The sequence below is a fragment of the Rhinatrema bivittatum genome, chromosome 2 (genome assembly GCF_901001135.1).
Source record: "Rhinatrema bivittatum chromosome 2, aRhiBiv1.1, whole genome shotgun sequence".
NCBI classification, from domain to species: Eukaryota; Metazoa; Chordata; class Amphibia; order Gymnophiona; family Rhinatrematidae; genus Rhinatrema; species Rhinatrema bivittatum.
This window is the reverse complement of record NC_042616.1, coordinates 128,137,340-128,163,890: the sequence shown is the minus strand read 5'-3', so window position 1 is coordinate 128,163,890 and position 26,551 is coordinate 128,137,340. Positions and strand designations below refer to the sequence as shown.

The window sequence follows — 26,551 nt, the reverse complement described above, 5'->3', positions numbered from 1 at the left end:
CTCACTCTTTGGATTGGGGGTGAGGAGGAAGAGGAAAAGTTTGATGACTATGCAGGTGGCAGAAAAGGAAAGTGATGGGCATTTAATGAATCATCACCGCACATCATTGGTTTTTGGCTTCTTGCTCTTAGATCATGATGACATCACAGTCATCACATGCTCAGTAGGGTTTCCATACCTTTTTCTATAGGGAACCAATGTCACCTGAAGAACTTTGCACATCTTAAAAGGAGATCATTGGGCTATGCATACAGAAATGAAGCAGTTAAAGCTTGCATCAGGGCAGGCAGAAACCGTTTCACTATATACTCATAGGGACCCACTTCACTCATCCTGTACAGCCCATTTTCTAGCTATAAATACCACTTTTTTTTTTTAATTATTATTATTTATTGGCCTTCTTGACTATTTGCCTCAGCCTTCTTTCTGGCATTAAAATGGGTGAATTGACTCCAAAGATTTTATCTGAGCAAAAGAAGGCAGAAGCTTACTCTCCAGAGATTATTAATTTTGTGCCTGATATAAAGCTTATGTCTTCCCATTTCATCTGTGTTACAGGTCTGAAATGAATGAGTATCTACTAATGAAGACATATTGACGGCTTAATTATTTAAAAAAAATTTTCACCCAATCACTGGTTAAGGTACTGGTTAAGGTACAACTGAAGTACACAGTGATAAGTATAAAACCAATAAAATATACAAATCAATCCTCTTTTCTTCACCCAGACTCCCCCTCCCCCCCATTCCAAACGGTAAACTATAGTAGGATAAGGAGTAGGATATGGAGTGGAGGAGTAGCCTAGTGGTTAGAATCAGGAGACCAGGGTTCAAGTCCTGCTGTCGCTCCTTGTGACCTTGGGCAAGTCACTTTATCTTCCATTGCCTCAGGTACAAACTTAGGCCTGGATTCACCATTCTACCGCAGAATGGTGAATCCAGCGAAACAGGGGGCGGGCCTGCAAAAGCCAGCAGCCATCGCCCCACTGCGGTGTTATCGCTGCCGGCTTTCGCACCCAATAGCGCCACCATGAAAGGTGGTGCTATTGGGCGCACTACTGGTGACGATAACGTTTCTTACTTTATCGCCACCAGCGAAGACATCGCGGAATCTGCCCCGACACCGCCCCGATTCTGCCCCTAACAAGCTATTGCACGCGATAAGCCTTAGAGAATGACCCCCTTTGATTGTGAGCCCTCTGGGGATAGGGAAATACCTACAGTACCTGAAAACAGCGCTGCAAAAAGTGGAATATAAATCTAAATAAATAGGATAACTAATTCAATTTTACAATAAATCAAAAAATCACATGTAAAACAAAATACAAGAATAAATACTATAATAAATAAAAGGTACTTGACTAAACTCATTATAAATACATACTCCTTCTAATCCCAAATATTATAACACTTAAAACATCCATCCAGTCTCACCCTAATATATGGCATGCATAACCCCCAAGTGCTTATCTACATGAAAGGATAAAGCCAATAAAAATGTGATCAATAGTCAGAGGTCTTAAAGCAAAAAAGTCTTACCAGTCACACGCACTACAGTTCACCTTATTCAATTAATAAAAATGGAAGACCTAGTATTAAAGGGACCAGCTTCATAGCTACACAACTCTGTGTATTTTGTATTCCCAGGAGGAGAATCTGTTTTCAGTTCCTTCATTTACACAGCTTAAGCCAGTTAAAGCCCACAATAGGGCTCTCCGTTGTTTTGCATCAGCACTTTGGAGCAGCATTGGACAATTAAGGAATTATTGCCCTTTCGTAAGTGTCTGAAGACTTGGCTTTTTCAGCAGGCATTTCTTGCTCATGTTCCCGATTCGCCTTTCCTTCTGAAAAAGAAGCAAAGCGGCCATACACTCATACAGCGAAATGAAAGTCTTTTAAAGCAAAATCAGATTAACTTCTGTACCACAGCCGTTCCAACAAATAGTTCAGTTAATACGATGCCTGAGGGTGAAGCATATTAGCACCTCTTTTATATTTTAATGAAATGTGCTAAATATTCTACTGAGTTTTCGTACAGGACATTACCAAGAGATGTGCTAATATCATTTTGTAGCTTACTGGAAGATTAAGGTTTGTCTCTTCCCACTGAAGCAGCACATTATCATGCAAATTCCTTGTAGCCATTAACATAGGAAAGAGCTTCTGGGATATTGATTTAAAATTTCGCACTGGAATTGGTCTCTCTCATGTTTAAGAATGCCTGGAGGAAGAGCAGTGAAATGCAGGTATTCTGTGTTACGTACTCTGCATTGCACCACACAATGCATACAGGCATTTATGGCAGGAGAGGGTGAAATGCAAAATATCTCATTCTCTTCAGAGATGCCCCGGTGACATAACCATGAAAGTGAAATGTGAGCAATTTAAACTGCAACCAGAACCTTAGGATAGGATAAGTCTAGCACTAAGTCCCTGTTTTCTAGCTTTTAAAATGCATTGATTTTTCTTTCTATCCTCTGCTGCTGCACCTTGCTCTGGGGTCCTCATCCACTCCTACACTTTCTCATGTTACCTACTCCCTTCTGCAGCTCTAACACACCAGAACAAAGTCAGATCAATACTTAGGGCAGCTCCGATAATGGGAGCAAGATACAGGAGGGTAATGGGAAGCAGGGCACTCAAGAGAGGCAAGTAAAAATAAAAACCTTTAAAATGTAATTAGATTTTTGTGAAATGAGGGACTTGAGGATTTTTTTTCCCATTTCTCTTTTCTTTACCAACTTCCTCCAATCCGTGCCTAGCGCCTATCTTCCGATGGCTACACAAGGTATGCAGGTCCGCTGTTTCAGGGAGGTGAATACGGGTCTTTAATAGTACATGCAACCATCTGTCTTCCTCCAAAGGCCTAAACAAATAACTTTCTTGTATCACGGCAACACAGTCCCACTGGTCAGAAACTCCCAACTCTGTCAAAGCTCATAAGACGAAGGATTTGCATTATCAAGAGGTTTTCTCTCATTCTGTGCCTATGGGATCAACTTTTCACAAACTGGGCCCAAATGGTTCAGTGTCCTTCAGGAGGTACAAAACTTTGCACAGTACAGATTAGTGCTGGAATATCTTACTACAGGGAGCATTGAGAGCAAAAGAAGATTTTGCTGGTGGTTGAAAAGGATTGGTGAGCATTGCTTTACTGGGCAATTTTGTTTGGAGGAGAGTGAGATTGTGGAGCAAAATCTTTATTTTGTGTGCTTCATTAAAAAAGAAAGGGAGGTAATTCTAAAAGTGTTTGTTAAAAAGAAAAAAAAAAGGTAGTTAATTCTAAGTGTATCTCTTTCCTGTTGCGTTCAGGCCTGCTCTTCACCCTCACTCCACCCTCTCTACCTCTATGCTGACTCCCTCCGGGCCTCATGGACGGCTTGCTGCCATGGCGTCTCCATGCCGCTTCTCCCCGGCGTCCCCAGACCGGCTCGACGCTGCGGATCTGTCATGTTCCTGATGTCGTAGGGTGCGCGCGCACTCCAAAGTATGTACCAGCAAGGGCGTGAACCTCAGGGGCGTCCCCCTGTATTGACGTCATCCGCGTCCAACATAAAAGGTCTTCACTTATGCTGACTATTTGAGTTAGCAAGGTCAATTATAGACTACTATGGATTCGTCCAAGCTACTCTGCCTCCTCGGACTTACCAGGGGTACCGCTCCACGGGGGCCTCGTTCTCTTTTCTCTATTTCAGATTGCAGATAGGAATCTGTACTCGCTCCTCGAGGGCCCATGTTCCTGAACACTCTGACGATTCTCTACTGCCTAGAATTTGAGTTCCACCGCTCTCTCAGAGCTGTCCCTGGAACCAGGTACTCGCTCCTCGAGGGCCTAACTCTTTCCAGCTACTGAGCCTCTTTATGATTCTATATGAGATTGTCATCTTCTACTGGATATGTATACAGCATACCCTTTCTACTCACTATCTATAATCTCCTTACAGCTCAGCAACCCAGGGATCGCAGTTCCAGTATCTGAGGGACTTCAGCCCTGCCGGGCATACCAGCTCACTACTGCCACCTCTGGTGGTTCTACTAACCTGTCTAATAAAAGTGTCTGTCTCCATACTTAAGCCTAGCCAGTGGTCCCTCTCAGGATATCCTCCTGGGGGCGCTGTCACCTGCCATCAGCCCAAGGATTCACCTATTTACTACAGTGTGCTCACTCCTCCCACTTCAGGAACTGAGCATAACAAAGTGCTAGCTCTCATCTAGTGTCTCCATCCATCAGACATCAGAACCATAACAGATTGCAACGTAGCACGGAGATTATAACAGAGTGCTAACTCCTCCCTTCTGGGGAGTTCACTCATACAGATTGCTAACTCCTCTCCTCTGGGAGAGCAAACCCTAATATTTCCTTCCAACCCACCCCTAGGCATATTCTTTAATTTATAGACTTATCGCATTTAAGAGGACAAGAGACATTTTCATACCAATAATCAATTATGGATTTATCTAAAACTAGGAAGTTACCCAGCCTTATCAATAGTTTTAATTGTCCCCTTGCACGCCTTTGCCAAATTTACATTATATACATCACATCAATTTAAAGAACTTTACACATCACTATTCCCTTACCAACCTAAGTTAACTAGGAACATAACAATACTATGATGCAGACAGCAGTCCAGCAATGAGATGGGGGCCTTCCAGTCTTTTGCACCAAGTGCCACATGAATGATTATCTACCAGTTGTTGAAAGATTGTACATGTGTGACCAGTGCAAAGAGCTCCTGGCTCTCAGAGAACAAGTGTGGAGACTAGCATGGCAGACAGAGAGGTATAGAGATGAGACCTTCAGGGACATAGTAGCCAAGTCCCAACTCTAGTCTGGCAGCCTCTGTGCTAGGGATGTGAATCGTTTTTTGACGATTAAAATTATCGTCCGATAATTTTAATATCGTCTTAAACCGTTATGGAACACAATACAATAGAGATTCTAACGATTTATCGTTATAAATCGTTAGAATCGTGAGCCGGCACACTAAAACCCCCTAAAACCCACCCCCGACCCTTTAAATTAAATCTCCCACCCTCCCGAACCCCCCCAATGACTTAAATAACCTGGGTGTCCAGCGGCGGTCCGGAACAGCAGCAGTCCGGAACGGGCTCCTGCTATTGAATCTTGTTGTCTTCAGCCGGCGCCATTTTCCAAAATGGCGCCGAAAAATGGCGGCGGCCATAGAACAACACGATTCCACGGCAGGAGGTCCTTCCGGACCCTCGCTGGACTTTTGGCAAGTCTTGTGGGGGTCAGGAGGCCCCCCCCCAAGCTGGCCAAAAGTTCCTGGAGGTCCAGCAGGGGTCAGGGAACGATTTCCCGCCGCGAATCGTTTCCCGTACGGAAAATGGCGCCGGCAGGAGATCGACTGCAGGAGGTCGTTCAGCGAGGGTTCCGGCGCCTCGCTGAACAACCTCCTGCAGTCGATCTCCTGCCGGTGCCATTTTCCGTACGGGAAACGATTCGCGGCGGGAAATCGTTCCCTGACCCCCGCTGGACCTCCAGGAACTTTTGGCCAGCTTGGGGGGGGCCTCCTGACCCCCACAAGACTTGCCAAAAGTCCAGCGGGGGTCCGGAAGGACCTCCTGCCGTGGAATCATGTTGTTCTATGGCCGCCGCCATTTTTCGGCGCCATTTTGGAAAATGGCGCCGGCTGAAGACAACAAGATTCAATAGCAGGAGCCCGTTCCGGACCGCTGCCGTTCTGGACCGCCGCTGGACACCCAGATTATTTAAGTCATTTGGGGGGGGTTCGGGATGGTGGGAGATTTAATTTAAAGGGTCGGGGGTGGGTTTTAGGAGGTTTTAATGTGCCGGCTCACGATTTAATGATTTTTCACGATATTTACCCCCCCCAAATGGCAACAATACGATTCCCTCCCCCTCCCAGCCGAAATCGATCGTTAAGACGATCGAGGACACGATTCACATCTCTACTCTGTGCTGCCTTGGAGAAGCAAGATCACTTAGAGAGCATCACCTTGGTTTAGTAGGAAGTGATCCAGGTGATGCATTATCCTCGCACACTGAGGATGGATTTCTAAGGACTTGCACCAAGGGAAGAAGGGTTAAATCGTCCATCATAGTTAGTGATTTGATCATTAGGAACAGAGCCAGTGCTAGCTTTTTTGCTGCCTCGTGTGAACAAATAGTGAGCTACCCCCACCCATGATTCACTCATCTCCCTCCAGCAATCTAAACCCTAAAATCTGGCATTCCTCTCCACCCAGATCCACCCCCCTCTCCTCCAGTACCCATGGCCAATGCAAGAGCACTAGATGCCCTAGCATCCCCTTCCCACTCTGGCCTTCTACAAACACACAATTACAAATTGTGTGTTTGTAATTGTATACTATACTAGCAGATTTTGCATTTAAATAACATTCAGAGTACAGTCTTCCAATGTGAAAATATCTCCACAAAAACCTGTACATTACAACTACATGCACTGCTTTGGTGCCAACCAGAAAACCCTGCAAAAACACCCACACACCACCAAGCCCACTGCAGCACATGTTGAATATGGGCCAGACCCCCAGAAAAACCATGAGCAAACTACAGCGCAGCAAACCACCCATGCCAAAACGGCACCATCTGCCAGTGCTCAAACAACAATCCTGCCCATGAAAAAGTAACACTACAAATGCATCAGCAGCTCCCAAAATACCAATACACCTCCCACCAGGAAAACGAAACAAGCAAGGCTGCCACACACCAGCAGAACACTTCACCTCTGCCACACATGCAAAATACTATCAGACCCCCACAAAAACAGAACAAAGAGACCACAAAGTAGAAATAGACATGTGCAGACAAAAACTGAACTGGTGCCAGATGCTGTCCACAGCGCAACAATGCAAAAACAGAAACATCACCATTCCCCACAAAACATCAAAATCAAGAAATATAAAACATCATAATAGTAAAACCATACCAATAACAAAAAGAAATATTTCAAGACAGCTGAAGAATAAACATCCAATATTTAAAAACTCATTCAAATTTTCTTTTTTAATATCCCAAACACCAGCAAAATACCTCAAAACAGACACATCAAACACCCAACAGCCAAAATGGGTTAAAAAAAATAGATATCACTCTCCATATTAGTGGTGGAGGGCGGGCACACAAACCCTCTCCCTTCTCACTCTCAAATATGCACACACACAGACACACTCTCTTTCTCTCTCTCAAACATGCGCGTACACACACACACACACACACACACACGCTGTCTTCACCTTTTTCTTTTCTTCCAATTGCTCCCTTGGGAACTCTGGGCCCCTCTCTTCACTTTGGCCTTTATCGGGTCAGAATCACAAAGTGGCATTCACTCCACTTGAGCTGCTGGTGGGATGCAGTCTTCGGCAGCCCAAAGCCTTTTTTCCACTTAGGCCATTGGCGGATGAGCAGAAGGACAGACAGATAGACTGGGTCCACCGACAGACCGCGGCCTCACTATCTCAGCTCCTTCCCTCACCTCTCATCCCCCTTCCCCCATCCCCCACCTCCCATCCTCCCCTTCTCACACTACCTCAGCTCCTCCCCACCCCATCCCTCCAGAGACTCTCCTCCCTCTCACCCTTACTATCTGATGATTCCCCTTTCACCTTGTTTCCTCATTAACTCCACATCTTCCCCCTTTTCTGCCTCTGTCCTCCCCTCCATCCCTTGTTCTTTCCTCCCCTTCCTATGCTTTCATCACCTTCTTCCTCCCCCCTCCTCATGCTTCTCCCCCACCCAGTCACTCCCAGGATTTTCCTCCTCCCACTCCAAGTGCAGGGACTCCCCAACACAGTTAACTAGTGTCGGGCTTCTCCCTCATCCCGCACATTCTGGCAGCTGGAGCAGGGGCAGCACCCAAGTGGCACCACCCCTGTCCCCACCACTGCAGAGCCAATCTTGCGGTAGGAGCTGGGAAATCTCGCTGCTCCTCTCACGAGACTGACCCCACAGCAGCAGGAGACTATGCCACCCAAATGCTGCTGCTGCTCCTGCTGCCAGCTCGTGCAGAGGATGTGCTTCTTTTTCCCCTTAATTGAATAAGGCATGGGTTTAGCAAGCCTGCTATGTGTCCTATGGCTTTTTTTTTCACTTCGGCTGCCCACAGGCTGGAGTCTTCTGGGCAGCCCTGCAGCCTCCACTCCATCTCGTCCACCGGTGGACCCAGGCTGCCGACTCCTCGGAGCTGGTTCCCTGTGCATTGCGCCAGCCCTGATTAAGAATGTAGACAGCTGGATGGCTGGTGGATGTCAATATTGCTTGATAAGCTACCTGCCTGGTGTGAAGGTGGCGAACCTCACAAGACACCTGGGGAAGAGTCAGCTGGCATGATACATGTGGTGACAAGCAACATAGGAAGGTGTGTGAGGGTGGCTCTGGAAGCCAAAGTTAGGCTTTTAGATAGAAACTTGAAATTCAGAATCTCCAGGGTAGCATTCTCTGAAATACTCTCTGTTCCACGCGCAGGAACCCAAAGTCAGGCAAAGCTCCGGAGTCTCAATGCATGGATGAGAAAACTGTGCAGGGAAGAGGGCTTTAGTTTTATTAGGAACTGGGCAACATTCTGAGGAAGGGGGAGCTATTCCAAAAGAATGGGCTCCACCTTAACCAGAGTGGAACCAAGCTGCTGGCACCAATCTCCTTCAAAAAAGGAGATAGAGCAGCTTTTAAACTAGAACATGGAGAAAAACCAACAGTTGTTCAACAGTGCATATGTTATGTCTGGCCCACCACAAAGTAGGCCTGTGAGCAGCCACTCTCTCCGATTCACTCCAACACCTTCTGCACCCTCCTGATGTGATAGGAATGCCACCATGATCCAACGGGTCCCAGCATTCGACGTGGCTCTGAAGCCACTATCATCCTGCTCCTCCCTGGGGTCTCCATAGATGCATGCGCGCGTCTTGCATCTGTATTTAAAGGGCCAGTGGCGGTAAAAGTCCAGCAGTGCCTAGTGATGACATAAGCAGGCCCTCAAAATTTAAGCATGGCCCAATCTGCCTACCACTGCCTCAGCAATGGGTCTCATGCCTTGTCCACAACGTGTTGTTCCTGAGTTCCTGCATTTCTATGTTCTCTCATCCAGCTTCACCTTGCCCAGCCTGCCTCACTCAGCCCTGTCTTGCCCAGTCTGTCTCATCCAGCGTCTGTCGGTCCTGGTCCTTCCTTGGCCTGTTCTCCTGGTTCTGACCTTAGTCTTGGACCTTTCCACGTTTGCCTGCTGCCTGGACCTGACTCTTGCCTTATACCTGACTACACTTGCTTGCTGCCCACCTCAATTTCCTGGCCTGCCTCCGGGTATCGCCAGTCTGCTGCCTCTCCTGACCCAGGTATGTCCTTGGACTTTTTTGTTCTCTCTTCATCACCCTAGAGACCCACTAAGCCCTGCCGGTCACCAGAACCCAAAGACTCAACCTGCAGGGGAAGCGATTGGTATAGCTGAAGCTCCAGTCTGTCCTGCTTCAGGGTGCATTTGCCTGCTGTCAGTGTAGGCCACATATGTTCACCTAAGAGACTGCTTCAACTATGCCACAGCACCAAAGACTTACTTCCATGCCATTCATCACAGCATGGTTCAGAGGGAGGTATCTTCAAAGGAGAGTAAATATAACAGATGAATTAGAGCACCCCAAAAGAGAGCTTCCAATAAAAGCATATATAGCCCATTTGTCTATAAGTAAAGGACAGATATAGATAAAAGATTCAAAATTATTCCTGTCAACTGCTAAGAAACTTGTATATACAAATTAAAAATGTACATTAAAATATCTGTATGCTAAATGTCAGAAGTCTAAAAAGTAAAGAGAATTAGGATGCATAGCAGTGAATGAAGAGATAGATTTGACATCTCAGAGACATGGTAAGAGGATAACTAATGGGACAGTGATTTACCAGCAAATAAATTATCTCTCGATGATAGGATGGGTCAACTCCATGATGGTGGGGAGAGTGCTTTATGTTAGGGATAGCAAAGTCCAACAGGATAAAAAGCCTGCAGGAGACATGGATAGTAGAATCTTTACAGGAGGAAATTACATGTGTGATGGGGAAGAGTATAGTGGTGAGGGTTTACTACTGTCTGTCTGCCAAAATGAAATGCTAACAGAAACTAGGGAAGCTTACAAGTTTAGCAGCACAATAAAAGTGGAAGATTTAAATTGCCCCAATATTGACTGGGTAAATGTCACATCAGGGCCTGCTAATAAGATACATTTTCTAGATGAAATAAATTGACTGCTTCTTGGAGCAGCTGGTCCATTTTAGACATAATTCTTAGTGGTATGCAGGATTTGATTTGAGGAGGTAATGGTAGTGGGACCTCTTGGCAACAGTCATCATAAAGAGGTCCATATTCAAAAGCCATTTAGACAGATAACTGAAAAGTAATGTCTAAATGGCAAAACTGGCATATTAAAAGACTTATGTGCCTAATTTCTAGACAGATAACGAGTTATGCAGCTAGAACATAGGTACATAAGTCGAGGGCATTTCAGAAGCAGGTGGGAGGTATTTTAGAGAGGAGCGGAGTTAGCCGCACAAGTTAAGTGGCAAATTAACTTAATTAGCTAACACCTTAAAACCCCTACAGATCCTCCAAAACGCCACAGCCAGGATACTTACAAAAACCAACAAAAGAGACCATATCACCCCCATTTTGAAAAACCTACACTGGCTCCCGATCAAGTTCAGAATCTCTTACAAAATCCTCACCAGCATTCACAAATATATCCACAAGCTCATCCCACTGGAACTCAACATCCCTCTTCGACTTCTTATTCCCGATAGACCGGTGAGAACAGCTTACAGGAATACCCTCATTGCCCCAGCCATTAAATACACTTTAAATAAATGAACTCTATCCAAAGCAGGCCCACAACAATGGAACTCGTTACCCCCTGTACTCCGACAGGAACAATGCCCGATCACCTTCAAAAAGAGACTCAAAACTTGGCTGTTCGAGCAAGCGTTCAATCTATGCCAATAACCTACCACTACTCACTTCCTTCCTTAGTTATTATGTCTCCTTCAGAATACACCAATATCATCACTCCAGTTAGCATTAGCAGCTTATCAACTCGCAGATTGTCTAGTCTGAGCACTATCTAATTTTTGTTTAGATGATTACAAGTCTAACTATTGTCTAGCCTGTTACACAAAAATATCATACTATTTATTGTTCATGTTATATGGTGATAACAGTCTCCCAGTTTATTTGTTCCAAGTTATATATTCCTTGTTCTATGTAATAGCATTCTTACATGCATGTTAATGTTAAAATGTAAACCGAATTGATTTGTAACTCTGCTACATGAATTTCAGTATATAAAAATGCTAAATAAATAAATAAATAAATAAATAAATTCTGATATTCAGAGGTAGCCACTTAACTTATGCGGCTAACTCTGGTCATGCCATTGACTGTCCTAAAGTCAGCCACATAAACATATGCAGCTAACTAAGGGGGGTCATTCATCATTTTGCAATAGGCCATTATCGCATCTATAATGCCGTAATGTATGCGATAAACAGCATATTTCAAAATGCTTATGCAGATTTAGAATATTAAAGTAGACAGTTTGGGCGAGATTAATGTAAAGTAGGGGGCGGTAGCGCAGCGTGCGATACGTATTGCACGTTATCATAGGTTTTTATCACGGGTAATAACTTCACCTTTTTTCTTGGCGCTAAGGGCCAAAAAGTAATTATCGTACCGGTATCGCATACCGCGCTATTATCACGGCACGTATTGAGCACAATAAAAACTGCAAACATTACCGACACACCTATCAGGCTTTCCTGGACCAATAAAAATGCCTGTTTTTACCAGGTCAACCTCCCTAAAAGGCATTTTGTGAGTGTCAAGTGTACTTGTACACTCATACTTGATGCCTCGCCAGGCTTGCCGCAGAGGACAACACGTGGAAGAATAACAACCTGAACAGCAGCCAAGGCCACTTCCAAGGCCTCCAAAGGAAGTACCAGCAGTGCTCTGGTGCCGCCGGCTCAGGGCCCACTCCAGCATCCGGCACGCAGGCGCCACAGCGCTGGAGATACAGGAAGCATATATTTCCTCCGCAAACCTCCTTGCTGGGCGTGTCAGAAGACTTTGTGGTTAACAGGTACTGCCTCAGCTCTCGGGCAATCCAGGAATTATATGAAGACATCCGAGGGGATCTCGATCTGGTCACCCAAGGGTCCCACGCTGTCCCCAGCCACAAACTCTCGGCCACCCTCCATTTCATGGAAAGTGGCTCCTTCCAAACCACAGCGGGAGTATTGGGGGGGGGGGGGAAGATGTCTCAAACCACTTTCTCACGCTGTCTCGGCCAGGTCATCGAAGCTGTCTCTGACCGCATTAATCGCCACATCAAATTTTCTCATGACCGGCAGGAGTTGGACTTGAAGAGAGGTTGCTATGCCTTTGCACACTTTCCCAATGTTGTCGGAGCTATCAACTGGCCATCATTCCATCCAGTCAGAGGGAGGAGACGTACCACAACAAAGCTTTTCAACTCCCTGAACGTTCAAGTGGTCTGTGACGCTGGAATGCGCGTCCTGGACGTGGTGGCAGGTACCCGGGAGCTGAGCCCGATTACTTAATACTTAGGCAATCAGGGCTCTATGACAATTTTGAGGCTGGCCTGTACACCTTCCTTGTTTTTTTCTCGTTTTACTCCCCCCCTCCCCTGTTCTTTGTTTTTGTCATAGTTCTATGTAAACCGATATGATGTACCCACGAATACCAGTATAAAAAAGCTGTTAAATAAATAAATATGGCTTGTAGGTAAGACATATTCTTTGTCAATTCCATGTCTGGCTATGTGTATGTGAGTTATCACATTATCCTCCCAGAACACTCAGAAATATTTGGCAGGGATTCCCCAATTCCTCAACTTAAACCTGTCATCATCTCTTCACCTCTCACTCTTCCACAGACTGTGGGACCTGAGAACACTTCTCTGTGGAAAAAAAGATTTCCATTCACAAAAAAAGCAGGGAGTAGCTTGCTTGTTATGGCAGTTACTACCCGAAACCAAATAAGCCTGATACTTTACTTTCAATGCAAATCCAGCATAGCTCTCTGCTTCAATGGCAAGGGAAAAAGACTGATACTTCACGCATATCCAGAATAGCTCTCTGCTTCAACGGCAGGGGGAAATGAAGAAAAGTGGATCTATATACAGACAACAACCAACAAGGACTGAATTACATAGTCTGCATAAACAAATAAGCATGGGTGTAGCTTGTTTACTGCGGCAGTTACTACCCCTAACTAATTAAGCTAGAGATTTCACTTAGATGAAGTTCCAACACTGCTCTCTACATTAATGGCAGGGGTGGAAGGGAAATAGAACCAAAAGGTTACCAAGGGCCAAGAGTAACAGATAAGTATGAGAAAAAAAAAAAAAAGATTGTGAAAGCTTGCTGGGCAGACTGGATGGGCCGTTTGGTCTTCTTCTGCCATCATTTCTATGTTTCTATGTAAGACTCAAGACCGGAGGACTCAAGTCCTCTGATTATTTCCCCATGAGGAGAAACACCTTTCCAGTCTTGGTCCTTTCTCCTTGAGGTGGAAAGTCCCTGCAGAGTTCTCTTTTTAGGGAGAGGTACCCCAACACCCCATATGCTTTGTGAGTTCTTCCCAAGTCCAACTCCTCCTGCAAAACTTCAGACTGTTTTATATAGTCTAAAAACCACTCTCCTTAGAGGATTTCTCTCCTAAAACCTCTTAAATCTTTGTGTGGAGATAGAAAATAGAGTTCTACTACCATTCATCCCATAGTCTCCTAAATGCACATGCATAGTATAACCTTACCCTACATGGTGCCATCTAGTAGCTGTTCCACAGAATTGTCCCATCAATAGTTTTCTAAACAATACACTTAACCATTATTAAAATATTACAAAACCCCAAGTGTAAGTTAAGTGAACGCCCCAACCCAGAATCTTTTCAAAGTAACTCCTCAGTGAGACTGGCAAACCTACTGAGGAGGGCTTTAAACTTGGATCATCGAGGATGGGTGAACAAAGCCCTCATGTACGTGAAAGTCCTCAGATAAGTAAAACATTAAACACTATTTGTATAGGAATGGGGAAAAATGTGCAACATCTGGAAAGCTATATAAAGTCCCAAATCTAGAAGCAGTCATGGAATAAGATGAAATAAATGTAATGGCTGACATGGATAGCAAAATAATAAGCCCTCAATATTCCATACTTGTCCAGGAAGCAATGTCCAACAACCCACAAAGCCCCCCCCCCTCGTTAACTAATTGATTCATTTAGAACTATTCAATATTTAAATATGTAGGACCACCACTCATATAGCCTAATAAAATAATTCTATAGGCTGACGTTAGGATCAAGGTCCATATTGCTATTTTTTTTAATGAATTTTTAAAATTAATCTGAAGACAGTTGCCTGTGAGCCTGAACAGCAGTAGGAGATCCCTGGTACAGATTTAACAAAACATGGTTTCATGTTGGGAAAACTTGGCTTTTCAGTCAAGCTTTCCCCGGAAACCCAAGATCTTTCTGACGCCACTCTTAGAACATGGACTAAGGACTAGGGATGTGCAGAGCAAAATTTTATGTTCATATTTTTTATGTCCGAAAGGGGGTCCCACTTGCGGCCAATATGGACATAAAAAAAATCCAATGAGTTGGGTATATGTACATATGTGCAAAAAAAAAAATTAAACCCCCTCACCCTCCTTAATCCCCCCCCCCAGACTTACCACAACTCCCTGGTGATCGAGCGAGGAGTGAGGACGTCATTTCTGCAATCCTTGGCGAGAAGCATGTGACGTCGGTGGCACGTCGAGTGACGCGGCGCCACGTGATTCCCGGCTCGTTCGCGCCGGACGGCTCGTTCGGCCCAAAAAGAACTTTTGGCCAGCTTGGGGGGGCCTCCTGACCCCCCCAAGCTGGCCAAAAGTTCTTTTTGGGCCGAACGAGCCGTCCGGCGCGAACGAGCCGGGAATCACGTGGCGCCGCGTCACTCAGACGCGACGTCACGTGATTCCCGGCAAGTTCGCGCCGGACGGCTCGTTCGGCCCAAAAGAACTTTTGGCCAGCTTGGGGGGGCCTCCTGACCCCCTCAAGCTGGCCAAAAGTTCTTTTTGGGCCGAACGAGCCGTCCGGCGCGAACTTGCCGGGAATCACGTGACGTCGGCGTCACGTGATTCCCGGCTTGTTCGCGCCGAACGAGCCGTCCGGCGCGAACTTGCCGGGAATCACGTGACGTCGCGTCTGAGTGACGCGGCGCCACGTGATTCCCGGCTCGTTTGCGCCGGACGGCTCGTTCGGCCCAAAAAGAACTTTTGGCCAGCTTGAGGGGGTCAGGAGGCCCCCCCAAGCTGGCCAAAAGTTCTTTTTGGGCCGAACGAGCCGTCCGGCGCGAACGAGCCGGGAATCACGTGACGCCGGCGTCACTCGACGTGCCGCCGACGTCACATGCTTCTCGCCAAGGATTGCAGAAATGGCGTCCTCACTCCTCGCTCCATCACCAGGGAGTTGTGGTAAGTCGGGGGGGGGGGGGATTAAGGAGGGTGAGGGGGTTTATATTTTTATTTTGGCTCAACAATCGCGATTTCCCACATATCGAACATATCTATGTTCGATATGTGGGAAATCCAATCGTTTATGTCGAATCAATTTTTTAAGTAAAAAAAAAATATGAGTTGCGTTTTACTAATGCGGTCAATCCGAATGCACACCCCTACTAAGGACTAAGACTAGTGGTTAAATGGGCACGCCGTATTCTCCACATAGCCCTCCCAGGCCTCATCTGTGTTTTCTTCCTCCTCTGCTTTCTGCCGTATGCTCTGCCCCTCGATCCTTCTTGCCCCTTACCCTTCCTCCCACCCCTCTCTTGCCATTCTTTCCCTCCTCTCTTACCCCCTAATCCAAGCATCTTAACCAATTGTTTTATTTCTATACTATATTGATGTATTTTATTCACACTACGTTGAAGCTTCTTTCAGCTCGCAAATGTTCCTTGTTCCTCGAAATGTTTGTGAATGTTATAATGCTCTAATGTTTTATGTATCGCCTCCCAGCGAAGGTTCTGTTTTACTGTAAACCGGTGTGATCTGTATTCTTTACAGGAATGTTGTTATATAAGAAATCAAAATAAATTAAATAAATAAACCAAATGGATTGATATCAACCAGAGCTAAGTATTTTTGCAATATTAATGAGTGACATAAGGACTATATATCATGGGCTCGCATTCAGGGTGACTTTTTAGATTATGTAAATTGGAACTGGAAAATGTATTTGCATAGCAATTTTAAAAAATTGATAAAAATAATATTAGGCTGTATGAGTGGCAGTTCTTCATATTTAATATTAGCTAGTTCTAATTGAATCGATTGGTTAACCAGAAAGGGCATGGTACATGGAAAATCTTGACTGGCATATAGTTATTCCAGGTTACAATCTATTCAGGAAGGAAGAAAAATAATCTGTTATTTACTCTCAGATAATACAGGGTCTAGGGGACACTCCATGAAGTTAGCAAGTAGCATGATTAAAATAAAATCGGAGAAAATTGTTTCACTCAATGCACAATTAAGCTGGAATTCACTGCTAGAGGATGTGGTCACAGCAGTTAGTGTAGCTGGGTTTAAAAAGGGTTTGAGAAGTTCCTGGAGGAGAAGTCCTTATACTGTTATTAATCAATAGGGAATAGCCATTGCTTGTTGCCAGTAGTAGTAGCATAGGATCTATGTAATGTTTGGGTACTTTCTAGGTACTTGTGACTTGGATTGGCCACTGTTGGAAACAGGATACTGTGCTTGATAGACCCTTAGTCTAACCCAGTATGGCATATCTTATGTTCTAGGCCAGGAGGTCCTAACTCCAGCACAAAGGTTAAAAAACCCAGCTCCACACAGTTCAAAAAAACAACTGAAATGGCCACACTCTCCACTTCTAGCGCCCCTCTTTGTGGACTGGGATTCAACCATCTCAGTCATCCTCTGGGAAGTGCATTAGGGATGTTGTTATCTCCCTCCTAGCTATCTAACTAAAATGCAGGGATCTAGGGCCACCAAGGGGTCTCAACAGTATGAAAGAAAAGAGGGATCTAGGGATGATCGTATCTGATCTTAAAGTGGACAAACAGGTGCATAATGTAACTACAAAAGCCAGAAAGATGCTTGGCTTCATAGAGAGAATGGTCAGCAGAAAAAAGGAGATGATATTGCCCCTGTATGAGACCTCATTTGGAATACTGTGTGCTGTTCAGGAGACCGCATCTTCAGAAAGATATAACTGATTGAAGTCAGTCCAGAGGATAGCTACTAAATTGTCAGTGATCTTCATTCTGAATCATACGAGGACAACTGTGAAAATGTAAACATGTATACCCTAGATAGAAGAAAGGTGGGATGGAGAGATAGAGACATTTAAATACCTCCAAGGCTTCCATGCACAGGAGGTGGCCCTCTTTCAAATAAAAGGTTGCTCTAGAATAAGGGATGAGGTTAAAAGGAGGTAGATTTAGGAGTAAATTAAGGAAATATTTCTTTACAGAAAGGGTAATAGATGCATGGAACAGTCTCCCAGTGGAGGTGATGAAGACAAGGACAGTATCTGAATTTTAAAAAGCATCCTCTGTATTTGTCCCATATCTGATGGAGTGCTGTACAGGTGAATAGTTGGTGTGGATGAGCAGTCTAGATAGGCTGTATGGTCTTTATCTGCCATCATGTTATGTTTCTGTGCAGGGTTCTGTTTGGGACACCTGTCAAAATAGTAAAAGCCAACTTTGTGTCAGCCTGACTAATACACAGCATCAAGAAGCCAAGCAGAAGTTAAATGCTTGGGATGGAATCCCATTGGCCAACTACCCAAATGTTATCTACTTGATGGTGACACTGGATCAAACAAACACTTTCCTTCAGAGCACATGTAAGGAACGGGAAGATCAGCTCCTACACCAACATCCTCTAAAGGTGGTTTACTTCAAGGTGAGGAGTAAACTCTGCTCCTTTGTTCACCATCGCTCAGCTTACTGTGATATCTATAACATGGTGGACCAAGCACTTTACACTTAATTTTATTCTCCCTTCTTTCTGTATGCTGGATATTTGTTTAATGAGATCCTGCCCCTGCTTCAGCCTCTTTTGCAATTTGGAAATATTAACTCTAACATTTATATTTGAGAGAGTTATTTTTTTAATAAATGAACCTAGAGAGCATTATTTAATTAGTTTGATTGTATATTTTGCTATCTTTATTATATGTTTATTTATTGTTTCATTATGTAAACCACTTTAGTTTATTTGGAGTAATATACCACCTTTCTCCATAAAATCAAACTTTATAAAGATGTGACCCTTGCTTGGCCACTGGAGATGGTCTATATTCTAACATGGGAAGAGACGATGATCTAGTTTGATTTTGTGCTGAACAACAGAGTGCCTGTGGGAAGAATAGAGTTACTGGAGCCTGGCTTACTTTGCACAAGAACTGTGCATGGTGAAACTACTTTTGAAGAAAAAAAGGTTGGTTTTTCTTTGGTTGAGGAACTGTATGGACCATTTTTGTGCCTGCTGATGTGACTGCTGAACTGTACTCTTTTTTTTTTTCTCTCTAAGCAAACATTTTCTTGTTTGGAGCACAAGTCAAAGAGGACTGTATTTTTTGTAAGGTAACCTCTGTGGTCATGCATTCCATGGGACCCAGAACTTCCCCATGTCTCGCTAACTGTGCAGTTGTGCAGTTCAGGGATCCTCAGGCCTGGGAAGGTGTCCCCCTGTGAGAGGGAAGTACCTGTGTATATATATATATATATTAGGGATGTGAATGGTTTTTGAACGATTAAAATTATAGTCAGATAATTTTAAAATCGTTCTAAATCGTTAGAGTGCATGATACAATACAAATGCCCCTAAACAACCCCTAAACCCACACCGACCCTTTAAAACCAATTCCTTACCCTCCCCCACCCTCCCGAACCCCCCCAAAATGTTAAGTTACCTGGTGGTCCAGTGGGGGGGGTCCCGGCGCGATCTCCCGCTCTCGGGCCATCGGCGCCATTTTGGCTGCCACTAATTAAAATGGCGCCGATGGCCCGATAAAAAAAAAACAAACACCCGACCCTTTAAATCGACCCCCCTTAGCCTCCCCCACCCTCCAGACCCTTTTTTTTTAGGGAGGCCCGCGCCACTAAAAAAAAAAAACCCACCCGACCCTTTAAATCGACCCCCCCTCCCGACCCCCCCAAAACCTTTTAAAATTATCTGGTGGTCCAGGGGGGCCTCGGGGAGAGGAGAGATCCAGGGGGGCCTCGGGGAGAGATTTCCCGTTCCCAGGCATCAGCTGTTCTAAAAAAAAAAAATGGCGCCAATGCCCCTTTGCCCTTACCATGTGACAGGGTATCCGTGCCATTGGCCGGCCCCTGTCACATGGTAGGAGCACTGGATGGCCGGCACCATTTTTAAAGATGGTGCCGGCCATCTTTACTCATCAGCCCCTATTATACTATACTCTATAAGCCCCCCTGGATCTCTCCTCTCCCCGAGGCCCCCCTGGATCTCTCCCCGAGCCCCCCCCCCCCCCCCCGAGGTCCCCCTGGACCACCAGGTAATTTTAAAAGGTTTTGGGGGGGGTCAATTTAAAGGGTCGGGTGGGTTGTTTTTTTTAGCGGCGCGGGCCTCCCTAAAAAAAAAAAAATTAGCGATGTGAATTGGAATCGGAAACGATTCCAATTCACATATCTTAACGATCAGATTCCCCCCCCCCCCCCCCCCCCCCAGCCGAATCTGATCGTTAAGATGATCTGGCACACGATTCACATCTCTAATATATATATTTTTATTTTTTTTATTGTGTAACCCTTAGTGGGGTGTGTAAAGTTCCAAGGGCACACAATCTATTTTATTTCTTCGGGACTGCTCCGGCTAACTATTCACTCCCACGCTGACTCTTAATCCCTAGGGGGAATTCTTTTTTATGGGGAGAAGCTCTCGCTTATGGCCCAGATGATAAGAAGGTCGCCAGTGTGTGTGCGCGCTGTATATTAGGTGCTTCCCAAGAGGTGAGAGGCTATAAGAATTAAATAAAACCAGGTTTGATGGTTAAAATAGAGTTAACTGATTCATAATGTTAAAGTCCATTTTGTACAAAATGATGAGTGTACATCTGACAGTAGTTAAAGGGTTTTTCTTTCTGTGTAGAAAGTTGTTCTTAATACAGACCTCTGGGTAGAGCCCATGGTGATTTGAAATGCGCATACTCTCCCAGCAGCTGTCCCGTGAAATCCTAGTGAGAGGATTCCCTTTAACTGCAAAAATCCTATCTTTAGAGATGTCCTTTACCATGGACACCCAGCCAGTCCTGATTCCTTAGGTGGAAATCCAGATGGGATCACCTTCTCTTGTACTTTCTTCCTTTGGTTAGGCTGCTCCTTCAGGTGATTTCTCTTACGGAAAGATCAGAGGACCAGGCTATTCCTCCTGCGCTGAAATCCCAGTGGGAAGGGGGATCCAAAAACCTCCCCTACTACTCTTTAACTCCAAAAAATACTTTAAATCTTAATCTGGATAGCTTCTCTACCATCACAATCTCTGGCAGCAGGATCCATCACTGGTGTTTGCCTACCTAGTGAGTAGAGCAGGCTCACAGGTGTTTGGTCCCCTGTAGAGAGGCTTAAAAGTCTATCTCACCGTAAATTATAAGGACTCTCTGGTAGGGAGTGCACGGTGAGGTAAAAGAAAAACTCCTTTGCGCAAGGCCAGAATGTGTAAAAATACATCTTTACCCTGCAACTGCTCTTTCTAACTGAACCCCAGGCTTTTTAAAATGGCTGCCTCAAATAGCCCTGAATCACCCAATCCAGAGCCTCCTGGTGGGAGGGCCTAAAGGGATGGATGGCTCCTACCTAGTGTGTTCTAAGGACAGGGATAGTGGCATCTAGTGGCCAGACCCAGTAGGGATGCCACAATTGGACTAGCTTAATACATTTCTTGATAAGTTTATGAGAGTTTAAACTCTTCTCTTCACGTCAGAATTCAACCTGAAGAAGAGTTTTAGCTCTCAAAGTCTAGTCAAGAAATATATTTAGTCCAATATAAATATAGCACCTGATATTCTCTAAATAGTATTTGTTAAACTTTATTTCTGTGCGTTCAGGTGGAATAACATAGCAGCCACACTGCTTTATCTTTGAAAGTTCACTAACAAGTTGATCAGATTTGTTCCTTAGAGTAAGCAGTGTAAGATGGCCAATAGCTCTGCATCTGAAATGCTGAGCCCACATTTTCAGTTGTAATATGCTACATTTTTCTGTCCTATCTTGGAAAAAAATAATTTATTAAGCCCATGTATGTTAATGAGATTTTCTGATATGTCCTTCATTCCCACCACATAGGTCAAACATATCCATAAAACAGGGTTTAAAAATTGGCCCTCCTAGATTCAGAAACTTCTCTAGCGAAGCTTATCTGCTGTTATTCCTAAATGCCTGCACCAGGCTGGCTTGATGGCAATCATAGGATGGGAAAAGTAAAAGGTGAAGGGCTCGTGTGAGTCTTGATAAGGTTACAGAAAATGTTGATTATATTACAGCAAGAAACATTAATGACACCATAGATGGTGTTTTATTCTGCCCTTTAGTCTTACTTTACAGAAGTGTAGAACCAAATGAAGGTCAGATGGCAGGTGTACAGAGAGGCTAATAACTGGCATATTCTATAGAGACTAAAAATAATATGCTTTGAGCAGTTTTGCAAAAGTAGAATACAAATAAAGCTAGATTGGATATTAAAGGTATGTAGCTGAAAGCTTTTAATAAAAAAAAAAAAAGTGCCTCATGGAAAATTTACTGTTATTGGTAAGTAGAAGTATTGCTAGTTGAGCAAATAATTCATACTATTGGTGCATAATGCATTTTTATTACCTGCTGTAGAATACTGGAGGGAAATATGTGGAGAACTCACCAACTTTATGACAAAAGAAAGTTTGTTCAGTGAATAAATATTACATGAGAACTGATTGTAAATCCATGCAGAATAGCAAAATTATTTTAGTTTGGGACAATGAAGAGTTTACCATCTGTGATAGGTAATGACACTGGCATTGCTAGAAAGGTAAAGTAATGCCCTTTATCTTCCAGATGAGGGGCTGCTCCTAACTCCTCTAGACGTTTCTCTTATCCACATACCATTAGACCAAGTTGTTCCTGTTTGAGACCTGGAAGTTAATGCTATTATGTCCCCTGCCCTGACATGAGGGAAAAAAATCTTTCAAGGCCCTGAGGACTTCTGAAACTGTCCAGTGAAACAAACACTCCACTACACCTACCTGCCTATGAGCAGTCTTCTCCATCTGCCACTGGAGTCCAGCATTCCATAATTCCTTCCTGTCCCAGAACACCGCTGCTGCACCCATTGACATCATCTAGGTGTGGGGCATTAAGAAAACCAGGATGAAACTGAGGTGATACATGCAGTTCTGTCACACAGACAAAGGAGCTTGCCCCTTTGTGTGCCCCTTTGTGCACACCTAGGGGTACATTTTAAAAAACAGCGCGCGCGCATTCTTTTGTTAGCCCACCAGGCGCAAACAAAAGTACGCTGGATTTTATAAGATACACGCGTAGCCGCGTGTATCTTATAAAATCCGGGGTGCAAGGGGGTGCACATTTGTGTAACTTGTGTGCACCGAGCCCTGCCCGTTCCCTCCACCCCCCCGCACTTTCCCCTCCCTAATCCACCCCTCAGCCCTATCTAAACCGCCCCCTACCTTTATCGCACAAGTTAGGCCTGCTCGAAGCAGGCATAACTCACCTGTGCCGGTGGCTCGCTGCCGCACCATCATCCGACCTGGGGCCTGGTCCGGAGGCCTCGGTCACGCCCCCCCGGAACGCCCCCGGGCCGGTACCACGCCCCCCAGAATGTCCCCAGGAATGCCCCGAACGTCACGCCGCCCCCGACACACCCCTGACACGCCCCCCTAGCAAAGCCCTGGGACTTACGCGTGACACCCAGGGTTTGCGTGTGCCGCTGAGCCTATGCAAAATAGACTCGTCGCACGCAGGGGGTTTTTTTAAGGGCTACGCGCTTAATTTAAGTGTGTAACCCTTTTAAAATCTGGCCCCTAGTGTCACTTAGAGCCACTCAGTGACATAGTGTCATGCTGTTTGTGTCAGGCTCCTGGTTTTGACTTTGCCTCTTCCTGTAATGGCTGGGTTATTGTTGCATGTGCCAGCCACAGCAGGCCCGTGGCCAGGCCTTCTTACCCCTGTTCACCTGTTCCAGCACCTGGCTCTGCTTCTCTTGCGGCCGTGGGTCGCTGCCCCAGACTCCAGGCCACTCCCCATGCTCCCAGCTCTGCAGCGGATGTCCCAGCTCTGCGGCAGGCTTCCCCATGTGGTCCACGGGGAGACACCACCAACTCGCACCGCGCCCCTCCTTAGGAGCGCGCATCAGTTTTTCTTTTAAAGGGGCTATGGCGGGGAATCCAATCCGTGGCCCCAGATGATGACATCACAGGGTCCCGGTATTTAAGGCTGGGCCCAGCCAGTGCTTCCCTGCCTTGGCAACAGGTCTCCACGCTAGTCATGTGCTCCGTTGCTTATTCCTGCGTTTCCTCTGTGTTCCTCGTTCGTCTGTGTTCTATGTCTACTTTGCTTGATGCTGACTGACTGACTTCCTGGCTTTGACTACTGCTTCGTCTGACTAGGCTACTGATTGTCTCCTGGCCCTGACCACTGCTTCACCTAACTACGATTCTACCCATCTTCTGGTTTGACCTTTGCCTTGCTTGACCATTCTACAGCTGACTTCTGCTTTTGACCTACGCTTGTTTTGTCACTCTTCCTTGCCTGCTGCCTGCCCTGACTTCAGCCTGGTCTATGACACTCCAATTGTTTTCACTCTGGACTTGGCCTCTCAGGCTGCGGCCTGTTCTTACTCGGGCACCCTCTGTCTGCCTCTTGTTCTCATTGGCGCCCGGGTCTCTGGGACTCCGTCTCATCCAGATCAGACCACCTACTTCTACTACCACTGCTGGCCCCTGGCTGACCTCCTCGTCGTCCCTGAGAAGACCTCGGACGGAGGTCCACCTAAGTCCAGTCGGCCCCGTTACCCAAGGGCTCAACCTGTGGGGAATGAGGGCTGGTATTGGCGAAGCTCCAGCCGGCCTCCGTCAGTCAGCCAGTTCCACCTGCCGATGGTGGGGACCCATAGGGCTTGCCCTGCAGGTTGCGTCAACCCCACCTCGGCCCAAGGGTCCACCTCCTGCGCAACAGTTACAAATTAACTCTGTTGCAGGAACACCTGTTCCATGATCTCTGGACAAGGAAGATATAGTCCCTCAGCTTACTCTTATTACCCAATACTCCAGACTCTCAAGAAGTGCCTTGCCATCTATATCATTACTTTTATTAATTTTATCAACAGTAATGACCACTGACAAAAAATACTTATTAATGCTCAATCCATTTCTAAAAAGATTCCTATGATTTACGATTTGCTGCTTGGTCATTCACTAGTTTTTTTGGGTGGAGAGGGCTGCCTTTGGCTGGGAGCAATTGATTAACTTCCCCACTCATAAGGTGAACCATAGTTTGAATTTGTTCTTTGTAACTTGGTTAATACTAAAGTTGAGACTATCCCATGGTTGGACTTTTTTTTTTTTTTTTTTTAATTTAGCCTGGTTTCTAAGGCATTGTCTCAAAAGGTACCTAATACCAAACTTACAACAGTGGAAAAACGTGGACATACTGACCCAGATAAATTCAAGGAAAAATGTGTCATGTATATGAAAGGAAGACTTGACTATTACATTTGACATTATGTTCTTGAGGCCATAGCTGATGAGCTGGCACCATTAAAACTATATTATAAATGAAAAAATAATGCTCCATGGTTTACACAGTTCCTTCAGATCACCAAGCGTACTTTTCACCATCAGCCAGAATATCACTGGCATAAATATGCAAATTCTTCTGAATTTGAGGCATATAGACTACAATTAAATATTTACAGATCTAGTGTTACTGTTGAAAAAAAAAAACAAACTTATTTTCATGAATGCATCATGGCAGCAAACAATTCCTGAGAACATTTTTATATAGTAAAAGCAACTCACTAGCATGGGTCCGAGTTCACATACTATTCCTAACAATTTAGGATATCAGTTGCAATGATTTTTCTCTTAAGCAAAATATCTAAACTATGTGAAATGTTTTGTTGTAAAATGTTTGAACTAGTATTTCTATGAGCCCAGATGAGATGAGTTGGGACCAATTTTTCATTGTCTCCTAGACTGAGATTACCCAAATAATAAAAAGAAGATATCCACCATCTTGTCTACTTAATCCCTGTATCACAGCATTGCTTAAAATGACTTGAAAATATTTGTAATATGTTCAAATATACAGTCACTCTCTGTCCCTCCTGCACTTTCCTATGTTTTTGGTACCCATATTTACTATGACAGACAGTTCCTCCCCAGCATTTTCTAAAATTCTATCTAGGTGAAACGAGAGGTTCACTACTTTTGCACCAGGCAAGCCAAGTTATCAAGTGATCCTCATGCCTATCAGCCACCCATTTCAATAATATTACAAAAGCTTCTACTACAGCAGCTCAAGGGTAAATCCTATGGCAAAGTTTCTGAAATTCTGCAGTTAGACACCCTAACTGATCATCTCTCTAAAGCTCTAAATGATTTAGAACTATCAAACACCGATAATGCAATTAACTCCTGGTTCTCTCTGACAAAAAAAGTAGCTAATATCTTTTTTGATCACTGGGCAACAGTTATCACTATTAATAAACTCCATACCCCTTGGTACACCAATGAACTAAGAACACTAAAAACAGCAGAGAGAAAATGGAGAGCTTCCCCTTCTACAGGCACACTATTTACAAATCTATATTACATAAATACAACGAATCCATCAATAAAGCAAAAAAAAAAAAGAATTTTATTCTAACAAAATAAATACATTTCAATATAACCCAAGAGTACTGTTCACCCGGACAGTGTCTAATGGTGCTGTCCCAGCCGGCCCTGCCCCCGGACCTCCCCTTTTTTGAATCCGACACTTTCGAACGTACCGGGAAATGTGCATGTGGCCGGGGTTCAACAACAAGACTCAAAGACAGTGGGGGGGTAAGCAGATTTTTTTGTGCTGGGGCCACATTACAAGTGCTCGTCTGCAGCAGGGGGTGGGGAGTGGCGAGGTCCTCCTTGGACCTCCTGGAGAGAAAAAAATCAAATCACAAAAAAGTAAATAAACACAGGTTACTAATATTCTCTTAAATCTTTCTTTACTACTAAGAGATGCATTATCAGGGAAAATGTATTGCCAGGTTTTCTTCAGACTATTTCACTACTGAAAGATGCAGAACCATGTGCACAACCATGCAACTGTATTAACAGTTTTCTTCAGTCTACTTCTTTTCTGAAAGATGCTCAACCATGAATAATGCAGTTTTATGGTTCTGCATCTTTACAGGATTGAATTAGAATGAAGAAATTTTGTAATCCCCAGCAAATTTTCTCAGTCTTTATTTCACTACTG

The 26,551-nt window shown here is 44.7% G+C and overlaps 1 long non-coding RNA gene across 1 annotated transcript in view; it reads right to left on the bottom strand.

Annotated features, from left to right (window-relative positions):
- Positions 1 to 1,266: 1,266 nt before the first annotated feature.
- Positions 1,267 to 26,551, bottom strand: part of LOC115086046 — a 44,357-nt gene continuing 19,072 nt past the window's right edge. The window contains exons 2-4 of the long non-coding RNA XR_003855033.1: positions 26,085 to 26,226; positions 22,321 to 22,416; positions 1,267 to 1,843 (exon numbers count right to left, since the gene is read on the bottom strand). This is a non-coding gene — a long non-coding RNA (uncharacterized LOC115086046). The remainder of the gene's footprint in view (positions 1,844 to 22,320; positions 22,417 to 26,084; positions 26,227 to 26,551) is intronic.